Below are 13,306 nucleotides of genomic sequence, written 5' to 3'. Positions count from 1 at the left end.
TTAGCGAGCGGGCATTATCTTTGTGGCAGTGATATTTTTCATGTCTGGTGCAAAGTGATATCAAAAGTGTGCGAGAGTTTTTTTTTTTCTTTTGGTCGTGTGTTGATTTTTATCTTTGCCTTAAGACTATAGAATCTCCTAGTTTTTGTTGCTTCACTGTTGCTTTTTTTAGTTTCTACTCATTGTGAGTTTTCACGAATAAATATTTTTTCGTTAACTCTTTATACCGGACGGCTATGCAATTATTTGTTGTAGGCAAGTCGCCCACATAATTGGTGACCCCGACGTGATCACTGACTATTCTTTGTTGTAGAAAGATATTTTCCAGTACCGCGAACCATGTGTGTGGCTGAGAAGGCATGAATGGGGGCGCCCGTAATTGCAACCGTTGAGTTGGTGAAGGGTTGAAACCAGCGGGTACTTCCATTGCTGTTACTTGCTGTGGTTGTGCTGCCATGGTTGTTGAACCAACGTCATTCGTTTGGTCCGGTATATGCCTTAAGTTCATATCTTTCGAAATATGCAACTCTAAAGTTTCTATCTCATTCTGAAGCCTATGAATTTCTGAAATGAATGGTCTTGGTCTGCCTTGAGAAAAGTAGCTGAGTAGAAATAAGCATACCGTGGACATAATGTACAATGGTGTTCCGACAAAGGTATCGATTGAACGTGTCAAGCCAGCATGGGTTTTACCCTCTCCGACCTCTGACACCACGCCTGTGCATCAACACATGATGGACGCAGAGCATACCGAAACACCGCTCAGTACATCGTCGTCCGAGACGGGTGAATCACCACCACAAACAACAACGTCACCGCCCCCGAGACACCCCACGCACACCAGAGCTGGACGTCGAATAAAATTCAAGTATCAAGATATCCCTGGGACTCCGCACTTTAAGGGGGGGAGGGGGGGGCCGTGTAGCAGAGATATTTTTCAGGTCTGGTGCAAAGTGATATCAAAAGTGCGCGAGCTTTTTTTTTGTCATGTTTTTTATCATTGCCATAAGACTATAGAATCTCCTAGTTTTTGTTACTTCTCTGTTGTTCTTTTCAGTTTCTTCTCATTGTGTGTTTTCACGAATAAATATTTTTTCGTTAACTCATTATACCGGACAGCTATGCAATTATTTGTTGTAGGCAAGTCGCCTACATCTTGATGAAATGTAAGCCCCGGATGGCCTTCCATGAAGGGCAATAAAAGACACGCAAGCCCAAGATGACTTGCCATGAAGGGCAGCAAAACGGGGTGTAGCGTATCACCGATGTACCGCTGTGCTATGAGTAACGCGGTTGATAACCAGAGGGGTCCTGCTATGAAAAGAAATGGCACCCCAGACCATCATTCCTGGTTGACGGGCCATATGGCGGGCGATATTCAGATCGCTATCCAACTGCTGTCCGGAGCATCTCCATACACGTCTTTGCTGGTCAGAGGGGCTCCCTTCTAAGCGGGTCGTCGCTGAAGACAATTCTACCCCAGGCAATGAGACGTGTCTGGAGACGACCTGGGATGTCAACCTGACTGTCGTCTGCTATATGGCTTTTCATCCAGAACTGATGGTTCCGCGTGCAATTTTTTTATAGCAAGACCGCTCTGGTTGTCCTCCGCGGTACCTTTACAGCACAGCGGTTCGTTGACTACATTCTACGCCCCGTTTTGTTGCATCTCAATGCAGGTAATCCTGGGCTTACATTTTAGTAAGGTAATGAATGCTCACACACGGCAATACTTTCTACTGCTTCTATTCGTGATTTTCTTTTGGTTCATTAGTATTAAGACTGGTTGGATGCGGCCCGCCACAAATTACTCTCCTGTGCTAACCTCTTCATCTCAGAGTAGCACTTGCAACCTACGTCCTCTATTATTTGCTGGATGTATTCCAGTCTCTTTCTTCCTCTACAGTTATTGCCTTCTACAGCTCCCTCTAGTACCATGGAAGTCATTCCCTCGTGTCTAAACAGATGTCCTGTCATCCCCTCCCTTCTCCTTATCAGTGTTTTCCTTCTACCGCTCCCTCTAGTACCATGGAAGTCATTCCCTCATGTCTAAACAGATGTCCTATCATCCCATCCCTTCTCCTTATCAGTGTTTTCAACATTCGTCTGTAGCACCACATCTCAAATGCTTCGATTCTCTTCTCTTCCGGTTTTCCCACAGTCCATGTTTCTCTACCGTACAATGCTGTACACCAAACGTACATTCTTAGAAATTTCTTCCTCAAATTAAGGCCGATATTTGATATTAGTAGACTTCTATTGGCCAGGAATGCCCTTTTTGCCATTGCTAGTCTGCTTCTGATGTCCTCCTCCTTGACGTCACTCGTTATTTTATTGCCTAGGTAGCATAATTCCTTAACTTCATCTACTTCGTGACCGTCGATCCTGATTTTAAGATTCTCGCTGCTCTCATTTCCTCTACTTCTCATTGCCTTCCTCTTTCTTCGACTTACTCTCAATCCACACTCTGTACTCATTAGACTGTTCATTCTGTTCAGCAGATCATGTAATTCTTCTTCACTTTCACTCAGGATAGCAATGTTATCAGCGAATAGTATCACTGATATCCTTTCACCTCGAATTTTAATCCATTTTTGGACATTTCTTTTATTTCCATCCTTGATACCTCGATGTACAGATTGAACAGAAGGGGCGAAAGACTACATCTTTGTCTTACACCCTTTTTAATACGTATACTTTGTTCTTGGTAGTCCATTCATATTATTCCCCTTTGGCTGTTGTACATATTGTATATGACCCGTCTCTCCCTATAGCTTACTCCTACGTTTCTCAGAAGTTCGAACATCTTGCACTACTTTACATTGCCGAACGCTTTTTCCAGGTCGACAGATTCTTAATTTTTCTTTAGTCTTGCTTCCATTATTAACCGCAACGTTAGAATTGCCTCTCTCGTGCTTTTACCTTTCCTAAAGCCAAACTAATCGTCATCTAGCGCATCCTTAATTTTCTTATCCATTCTTCTGTATATTATTACTGTCAGCAACTTGGATGCATCAGCTGTTATGCTGATTGTGCAACAATTCTCGCACTTGTCAACTCTTGTTCTCTTCGGAATTGTGTGGATAATGTTTTTCCGAAAGTGAGATAGTATGTCGTCCAGCTCATACATTCTACACCCCAACGTGAATAGTCGTTTTGTTGCCACTTCCTCCAAGGATTTTAAAAATTCTTATAGAACGCTGTCTATCTCTCCAGCCTTATTTGAATTTAAGTCCTTCAAAGCTCTTTTGAATTCGGATTCTAATACCGGGTCCCCTATTTCTTCTAAATCGACTCCTGTTTCGTGTTCTATCACATCAGACAAATCTTCCCCCTCACAGATGCTTTCGATGTATTCTTTCCACCTATGCGTTCTCTCGCCTACATTTAACATTGTAATTCCCGTTGCACTCTTAATATTATCACCCTTGCTTTTAATGTCACCGAAGGTTGTTTTTCCTGTTGCTGAGTCGGTCTTATCGACAATCATTTATTTTTCGATTTCTTCACATTTTCCATGCAGCCATTTCGTCTTAGCTTCTTATCTATTTCATTCCGTAGTGACTTGCATTTGTGTATTCCTGAGTCTCCCAGAACAATTTTGTACCTCCGTCTCTTATCGATCAATTGAAGTATTTCTTCTGTTACCCATAGTTTCTTCGCAGTTACCTTCTTTGTACCTATGTTTTCCTTACCACCTTCTGTTATTGCCCTTTTTAGGGATTTCCATTCCTCTTCAACTGTACTGGCAACAGAGATATTCCATTTTGCAGTATCTGTAGCGTTAGAGATCTTCAAGCGTATCTTCGTCATTTCTTAGTACTTCCGTATCTCACTTCTTTGCATGTTGCATACTGATTCTTCCTGACTAATGTCTTGAACTTCAGCCTACTCTTCCTCACTACTATGTTGTGATCTGAGTCTATATCTGCTCCTGATTACACCTTTCAATCCAGTATCTGATTTCGGAATATCATACCAATCCATTGACCTGGAATGCGGTCACTGAGAAAATCCCAGGTAATGGAGTGGTGCACCATTTTGCATGAAGTAAAAATTTCGTTCTTGGCCGTCCTCATCGATTTGGGATATCAAAAATTGTTGTAACATATCCAGGTACACTATAAAAAAAAAAGCACAAAAAATTTCAGTTTAGGGCTATCACGAAAATATTGTAATGTTTGATGTGGATTTCCACTGCCCCAAAACATACAGTTATGTGTGTTGACTTTGCCACTTAAGTGAAAAGTCGACTCGTCAGAAAAGATGGTTTTATCCAAGAAATGATCATCCTCAAAACAAAAAAAAAAAAAACAAAAAAACAAAAACAAAAAAAAAGTGTGTGAAATCTTATGGGACTTAACTGCTAAGGTCATCAGTCCCTAAGCTTACACACTACTTTACCTAAATTATCCTAAGGACAAACACACACACTCATGCCCGAGGGAGGACTCGAACATCCGCCAGGACCAGCCGCACAGTCAATGACTGCAGCGCCCCTGACCGCTCGGCTAATCCCGCGCGGCTGATCATCCTCATGTAACCGATTTAACATATCCGCACATAGTTCTTGCAAGCAATTTTATCAGTGTCTTCTATTGCTTGTACGATCATCAATCTGTACAATTTCAAATGCAAACGGGTTTTTCAACACACGCTAAACACTCGTATCTGGGATTTGCAGTTCGCAAGATGCATCCCGGGTCTATTTCATTGAGCCGTCAGATGTGTTTGGACGACCTGATGATTTCCCATGTCTTACCATGTCTTACCGAGCACACTGTTTCTACACAACATTTATGCCACTCATAATCTGTAGGCCTACTAGGATGATCTTTAGCGTACTTGGTACGGATATTGCGCAGAACTGTTGTCGTCTACTTCGATTTTTCAAACATAAAACACAGTTAGCACGCTCGGGTCCAGTGAAGGCAGCAACCTATAACGCAACTGCCACTAGCGCTCCTTACGATGGGACTACTATCACTTCTGTAGGTACTGTGAATTAATATATATGAATTTTCATAATTGTTAATTCCTTTTTGAAACACCCTGTAGAATACGAATCATCACGTCGCGGTACGAGGGGAAAGACAAAATTTATCAGCTATAAAATTCGCACACTTTTCAAAATAGTCGCCTGTTACTCGGTGTACTTTATCCAGCGTTCTCCGACGAGTAAATTTGTTTCCTGAAGTGGTGTTCTATAAAATTCCAAAATGCCTATGAACGTCGTGAAAGCTTCTTTGGATACGAAACTTTAACAACAGAAAATTTCTTGCGCTTTGGGACACGTGAAAGTCATAAGGTGTCATATTAGTTAAACGGGGTTGGTGTTCCAATCATTCTTACTTCAAATGCCTGTTCTTTCCAGTGTCGAAATACGTTCTTATCTAGATGCATTGCTCTGGGATCTCAGGTACTTTGCAAGCAACAAGTTTGCCTGTCATACTATTTACGAAGTGCCATGTATCAATTCTGCATCCCATAATGACACGAGTCATATTCTTTTAGGTACATGAAACTGCCTTACGAGATGCATGACCACCCCTGCCCATGGCCTTAGTAAGTGTCACGTTTTTGAAGTGAAATGGTGGATTGCATTTTACTCGCGGTGACAAGTCGGTGTACAAATTGAGTAGAAACACTCCTGAGGATTTCGTTGTGGCATTACTGTCAGCATACAACACTTACCATGAACGAGGTTGTAGATAAAATCCTCCATTCTCGTAGATTGGTGTATAACATCGCCCAGCGTTTGTTTTGCATCTTGGTATTCCGGTCATTTTATTATTTGTAGTTCAATGTTGCTATTTATTGTCGTTTTGCCATTTGGAACTGTGGACGCTAGAAAATGGAATGGCCAGTGGAGAAATCGGAACATTTCCGACGTACTCTTCTGTTTGAGTCCAATAGACGGGTGACATTAGCGGAGGCAGCTACAAACTTTTGCGCCATGTTTGGGAATAAATCTGTTGGATAGAGTACGGCAGGAAAATGGTTTTCTGATTTTAAAAATGGTTCAGATGGCTCTGAAAACTATGAGACTTAACATCTGAGGTCATCAGTCCCCTAGAACTTAGAACTACTTAAACCTAACTACATCACACACATCCATGCCCGAGGCAGGATTCGAACCTGCGACCGTAGCAGTCGCGTGGTTCCGGACTGAAGCCCCTAGAACCGCTCGGCTATCGCGGCCGGCTTCTGATTTTAAGCAGGATCCATTTGTCATTAGTGACTCTGCATGTTGTAGAAGACTTTCTAGGTTTGATGAACATCGTTTGCACGCATTAATCCACAATGGTCCACGTCACCGTAGTCAAGAACTGGCAAATGTGATGAACTGTGCTTATTCTACCATAGCGCGACATTTATATGCAATTGGGAAGGTTCAAAAACCTCTTGTATAGGTACCGCATGCTCTGAGCCAAAATAAAAAAACCAGCATGTGGCCAATGGTACATCGCTGCTCACTCCTCATCAATTGGCTCGTGAACAACAGCGATCATTCCTATCCAGTTAAAATGGTTCACATGGCTCTGAGCACTATGGGGCTTCAGATCTGTGGTTATCAGTGCCCTAGAACTTAGAACTTCTTAAACCTAACTAACCTAAGGATATCACAAACCACGCCCGAGGCTGGATTCGAGCCTGAGACCATAGCGGTAGCGCGGTTCCAGTCAGAAGCGGCTAGCACCGCTCGGCCACAGCGACCGGCTCCTATACAGTATTGCCGTTGACGAGAAACGGTGTCTTTAAGCTTACACAAGGAAAAGAAAGGAATAGCTAAGTCCGAAAAAAGCAGCAACTCCCTGTACAAATCTTGCGTGCATTCACAAAAGATAACGTTATGCATCCAGTGGAACAGTGACGTGTGGTGTACTACAAATTGCTTCCCCGAGGTGTTACCATTACTGCTGACATTTATTGTCAACAACCGAGACGTTTTGCAGACGCAGTCCAAGAACAGCGACCTGGAAAACCACGTGAAGTGATGCTACTCCACGACAATGCCCACCGCCATTCCGCACCCATCTTATTCACTAGATCTCGCGCCCTCAAATTTCCACCTTTTACGCTGTCTATTGAGGTACTTTCAAGAAAATTCCTTTTCCGATGAAAATGCGCTTCAAACATAGCGGAACGATTTCTTCTCCTCAAAACCACATGATCTCTACAGCCGCAGAATCGAAAAGTTAAACCAGCGTTGGCAGACTCTTGTAACTAGTAATGGAGAATATATTATTGTGACCAAAGTCTCTATTATGCGTTTCTGTTGTGTTTATTAAAATTATAGAAAACGGCTATGAATTAATGCACCAACCGAATACTTTATACAACAATGTGTCGTAGCCCTTCTTCTGATATACAGTATGCATTTGCTGGTTCATATACCCCAGTAGCCTATCATGCTGCGCAACAGTGAGTTCTTTGTATTTTTCTGTGTGTCTCCACTATACGTAAGATTGCGAAAGTAGTCTACCCAGACGTTTTTCATTTTCAGCAAAGCTTTTTCCGAGCATGTGACAGCGTCGTCACTAACGTTTCGTCCAGGAATGCGAGTAGCCATCACAACGGTTGATGCAAATGAATCAGTCTTCCGATGGCCAAAACGGTGGTCTACATAATAATAGGACGACGCTGTCATACATTTAAAAGAATTGGAGCCGTATTTGAGCTTTGTACCCCATTTCTTAATTGTTGACGCTGAAGGTGAAGACATCTCATAACTTTTACCAATTGTGAATGTAATTATGTATTATCCTGTTCACATGTTCGTATGTTGGCAGCACTATAGACTGTATTAACATCGCTGACAGCGCTCTGCGCCCTCGGTAAGAGACTCTGTGGCTGGACGGACTGGCCGTTAGCAGTTAGCAAGTGGACGGCTTGAACATGAGTCGTTTATGGAGACTCCGTGTTGGTAGGGCATGCATTGTAAAATGAGGATGGATGTAGTTGTAATGTTAGGGTAGTAGACTATAATAGTTAGAATCCTTTTATTTACCTGGCTTTAGTTGCTGCTTGCTGTAATTGGTGTAGTTCGTGTTATGAAGATTTCCTGTGAGGTAAGCGACTTATGAATGGTATGGGTTATTGTTAGGATTTCTACCAATTCAAGGCCATTCTTTTGTGTCTATTATTTGAAGACATGTTGTCATTGAATAGGAGTCAGATTGCATAGGGCTTGTATATTGTGGGTAATAAATGAATAGGTTAAGTTTGTCTTTGTCAGGGAAAATTCTGTAGGTCATTGTTTGAAATGGTAAAATTAAGTAAACACTAAGAAGTCTCATTATTCATTTATTTATTTGTGTCACAACTTGTAATACTCGTATATATGCTTATTTTTATTCTTTTTGTAAAGCCTGTATTACTGCAAATGTTATTTGTATTATCACGTTATTTACTATAATTATGTTTTCTTTACATTTGTAATTGTTTTCGTGTGCTGTAAGATTGTAATTTTATTGACACCAGTTCTTCAAGCTAGGTAAATAGTAGGGATTCATTTTACTGCACGCATTTGCCTGTTGGTCATACTATATGCATCAAATCTCAGAGATTATAGGACGTGTTAGTGCTTTCACGTGTGTTGATAATTCAGCAAGGGACTGGTTAACAGCATTGCTGGTTCTAAGGATACTGCAAAAAAATTTGTGAGTGCACAAGTGATGGTTTATGGACTTGTAATATGCATGAATACTAACAACACAATGGTGGTTCATGGACTTGCTATATTGTCTTAAGACTCTTCTGTTGTGATTGTGCACCCACACATTCACAACGGATGGGTGCTGGCTATCTCTACAAGGACGACCGTGGCTCTGCACCTTGTGGTCCACTACTATCGTAATCTCTACAACGACTACTGTGGGTCTGCTTTGTGGTGGCCCATCGATTCTACCAGTATTCTTCAAGACTTCGACTGATACTATTGTGGGTCTGCTCTGTTGTGGCCCATTAATAATCTTACGATACCAACTGAAATCTTCATGTCAAGAGTCAGCACTTTGTTTCCATGGGGAGAACAACAGTACTTCTTCAAGACTGCATGGCTGTCCACTACTTACTTGTGCATTTTCGTATACTGGGGTTGGGTTGTTTGGGGGTAGAGACCAGACACCAAGGTCTCGGTCTCATCGGATTAGGGAAGGACGGGAAAGGAAGTCGGTCCTGCCCTTTCAAAGGAACCATCCCGGCATTTGCCTGGAGCGATTTAGGGAAATCACGGACGCGGGATTGAACCGTCGTCCTCCCGAATGCGAGTCCAGTGTGTGCTAGCCACTGCGCCACCTTGCTCGGTTTTCGTATACTGCTCAGCCTTTCTGCATAAAACTGGCGTAGACTTCTCTTCTGTTGAATTATTAGAACTGTCTTTAGGGGCTGCGAGGAGAGTTTTTACTTTGTTTACCATCAGCATTTTACTTAACCTTTGTGTGCATCTGATCTATTTGATATTGTTAATATAAAAGAAAAATTTTAACAACTTAATACTGGCCACTACCAAAAATACTTTGTAAAATTTTTGAGGGGAACAGGGGACTATGTCAGTAGCCTGTTTATATGTTTGTATGTTGGCAGCACTATAGACGTGTATTAATATCGCCGACAGCACTCTACGCCCTCGGTAAGACACTTTGTGGTTGGACAGACTAGCAGTTAGCATTTAGCGAGGAGGCGGCTTGGACATGGGTCCTTCACGGAGACTTAGTGGTGGTAGAACATGCATTGTAAAATGCGGATGGATGTAGTTGGTAATGTTTGGGTAGTGGAATTATTGACAACTATGTAACTTTTGGAACTAGATGTCACATGAATAAGATAAAGCCTGCTACAGACATTGTTTGCTCTTCATCAAAATCTTTCTTTTGAGTTAATTGTTTGAAGCCATGTTGTCACTGTATAGTAGTCAGATTGCGTTGGGCTTGTATACTGTGGGTAATAAATGAATAGGTTAATCTGTACATCGAGGAAGCAATGACGGAAATAAAAGAAAGGTTCAGGAGTGGAATTAAAATACAAGGTGAAAGGATATAAATGATACGATTCGCTGATGACATTCCTATCCTGAGTGAAAGTGAAGAAGAATTAAATGATCTGCTGAACGGAATGAACAGTCTAATGAGTACACAGTATGGTTTGAGAGTAAATCGGAGAAAGACGAAGGTAATGAGAAGAAGTAGAAATGAGAATAGCGGGAAACTTAACATCAGGATTGATGGTCACGAAGTCAATGAAGTTAAGGAATTCTGCTACCTAGGCAGTAAAATAACCAATGACGGACGGAGCAAGGAGGACATCAAAAGCAGACTCGCTATGGCAAAAAAGGCATTTCTGGCCAAGAGAAGTTTACTAATATCAAATACCGGCCTTAATTTGAGGAAGAAATTTCTAAGGATGTACGCCTGGAGTACAGCATTGTATGGTAGCGAAACATGGACTGTGGGAAAACCGGAACAGAAGAGAATCGAAGCATTTGAGATGTGGTGCTATAGACGAATGTTGAAAATTAGGTGGACTGATAAGGTAAGGAATGAGGAGGTTCTACGCAGAGGAAAGGAATATGTAGAAAACACTGATAAGGAGAAGGGACAGGATGATAGGACATCTGCTAAGACATGAGGGAATGACTTCCATGGTACTATAGGGAGCTATAGAAGGCAAAAACTGTAGAGGAAGACAGAGATTGGAATACGTCAAGCAAATAATTGAGGACGTAGGTTGCGAGTGCTAGTCTGAGATGAAGACGTTAGCACAGGAAAGGAATTCGTGGCGGGCCGCATCAAACCAGTCAGTAGACTGACGACCAAAAAAAAAAAAAAAAAAGAAGCCTAGGAACCGATGACCCCAACTGTCTGGTCTGGTCCCATAGATCTTACCACAAATTTCCAAATTTTTTCCTCTATGAAGAACACGACATGTAGACAAGCAGGGGTGAGAAATGAGATACCCAATGTTCAGTGTCAGATATCGTACGCACTGCATACCCCTTCACTGCTGTCTGTGATATATGCACGGCCAGCAGTTGGTTCGGCCATAGTGCGTAGTTCTAGCCACTCCAAAAATTCGGGGTGGGTAAAATACACTCCTGGAAATGGAAAAAAGAACACATTGACACCGGTGTGTCAGACCCACCATACTTGCTCCGGACACTGCGAGAGCGCTGTACAAGCAATGATCACACGCACGGCGCAGCGGACACACCAGGAACCGCGGTGTTGGCCGTCGAATGGCGCTAGCTGCGCAGCATTTGTGCACCGCCGCCGTCAGTGTCAGCCAGTTTGCCGTGGCATACGGAGCTCCATCACAGTCTTTAACACTGGTAGCATGCCGTGACAGCGTGGACGTGAACCGTATGTGCAGTTGACGGACTTTGAGCGAGGGCGTATAGTGGGCATGCGGGAGGCCGGGTGGACGTACCGCCGAATTGCTCAACACGTGGGGCGTGAGGTCTCCACAGTACATCGATGTTGTCGCCAGTGGTCGGCGGAAGGTGCACGTGCCCGTCGACCTGGGACCGGACCGCAGCGACGCACGGATGCACGCCAAGACCGTAGGATCCTACGCAGTGCCGTAGGGGACCGCACCGCCACTTCCCAGCAAATTAGGGACACTGTTGCTCCTGGAGTATCGGCGAGGACCATTCGCAACCGTCTCCATGAAGCTGGGCTACGGTCCCGCACACCGTTAGGCCGTCTTCCGCTCACGCCCCAACATCGTGCAGCCCGCCTCCAGTGGTGTCGCGACAGGCGTGAATGGAGGGACGAATGGAGACGTGTCGTCTTCAGCGATGAGAGTCGCTTCTGCCTTGGTGCCAATGATGGTCGTATGCGTGTTTGGCGCCGTGCAGGTGAGCGCCACAATCAGGACTGCATACGACCGAGGCACACAGGGCCAACACCCGGCATCATGGTGTGGGGAGCGATCTCCTACACTGGCCGTACACCACTGGTGATCGTCGAGGGGACACTGAATAGTGCACGGTACATCCAAACCGTCATCGAACCCATCGTTCAACCATTCCTAGACCGGCAAGGGAACTTGCTGTTCCAACAGGACAATGCACGTCCGCATGTATCCCGTGCCACCCAACGTGCTCTAGAAGGTGTAAGTCAACTACCCTGGCCAGCAAGATCTCCGGATCTGTCCCCCATTGAGCATGTTTGGGACTGGATGAAGCGTCGTCTCACGCGGTCTGCACGACCAGCACGAACGCTGGTCCAACTGAGGCGCCAGGTGGCATGGCAAGCCGTTCTACAGGACTACATCCAGCATCTCTACGATCGTCTCCATGGGAGAATAGCAGCCTGCATTGCTGCGAAAGGTGGATATACACTGTACTAGTGCCGACATTGTGCATGCTCTGTTGCCTGTGTCTATGTGCCTGTGGTTCTGTCAGTGTGATCATGTGATGTATCTGACCCCAGGAATGTGTCAATAAAGTTTCCCCTTCCTGGGATAATGAATTCACGGTGTTCTTATTTCAATTTCCAGGAGTGTACCTGCTTTGGATTTGAGGGAAAATATATACGCTAGGAGAACGTTCGCGGAGCAGCTGTGCTAACTGCAGTTACAATGACTGCTTACCTACTTTTGCGAGACTTGCTCCCCCGAATACACTACTGTCCACTAAAATTGCTACACCAAGAAGAAATGCAGATGATAAACGGGTATTCATTGGACAAATATACTAGAACTGACATGTGATTACTTTTTCACGCAATTTGGGTGCATAGATCCTGGGAAATCACTTCCCAGAACAACCACCTCTGGCCGTAATAACGACCTTGATACACCTGAGCATTGAGTCAAACATGTTAATTGATTATGTACTGTATAGTATAACCGTTCAGACTGCGAGAGTGAGGTAACCCTTTCATTGATTATCTTACTGAATCGGTGCTTAGGAGCTCCTGCTACTTGTTTTCTGTGAATTTGTCGTTGATGTTGGCTCTCGAAACAGTTCTTGCAACGCATGGGATTCTTCAGAAGATGCAGACAGACTACCGGTGATTGTAAGTGGATTTTTATGTAACTAATTTACCTGAAAGGCGTCCCGGGATGCCATTACGATGTATTTTTGAGCGAACACTGTAAATCAGTTACAATTGAATAGTCTGAAAGCGAATCATGTCAAAAAGTTAATGTAACTCTAGGTCATGGTAACACCGACTACTACGGACTCCCTCCTATCGCCGACTGTCAAACAGCGGAAATATCTTGCATACGTCGTAAAACCACGTAATTCTTTGTACATCTTTGGTAGTTTAACTAATTCAATTGTTTATTGATTTAACTG

This window comes from Schistocerca americana, chromosome 2 (genome assembly GCF_021461395.2).
Source record: "Schistocerca americana isolate TAMUIC-IGC-003095 chromosome 2, iqSchAmer2.1, whole genome shotgun sequence".
NCBI classification, from domain to species: domain Eukaryota; kingdom Metazoa; phylum Arthropoda; class Insecta; order Orthoptera; family Acrididae; genus Schistocerca; species Schistocerca americana.
Note: the sequence above shows the minus strand (reverse complement) of the source record.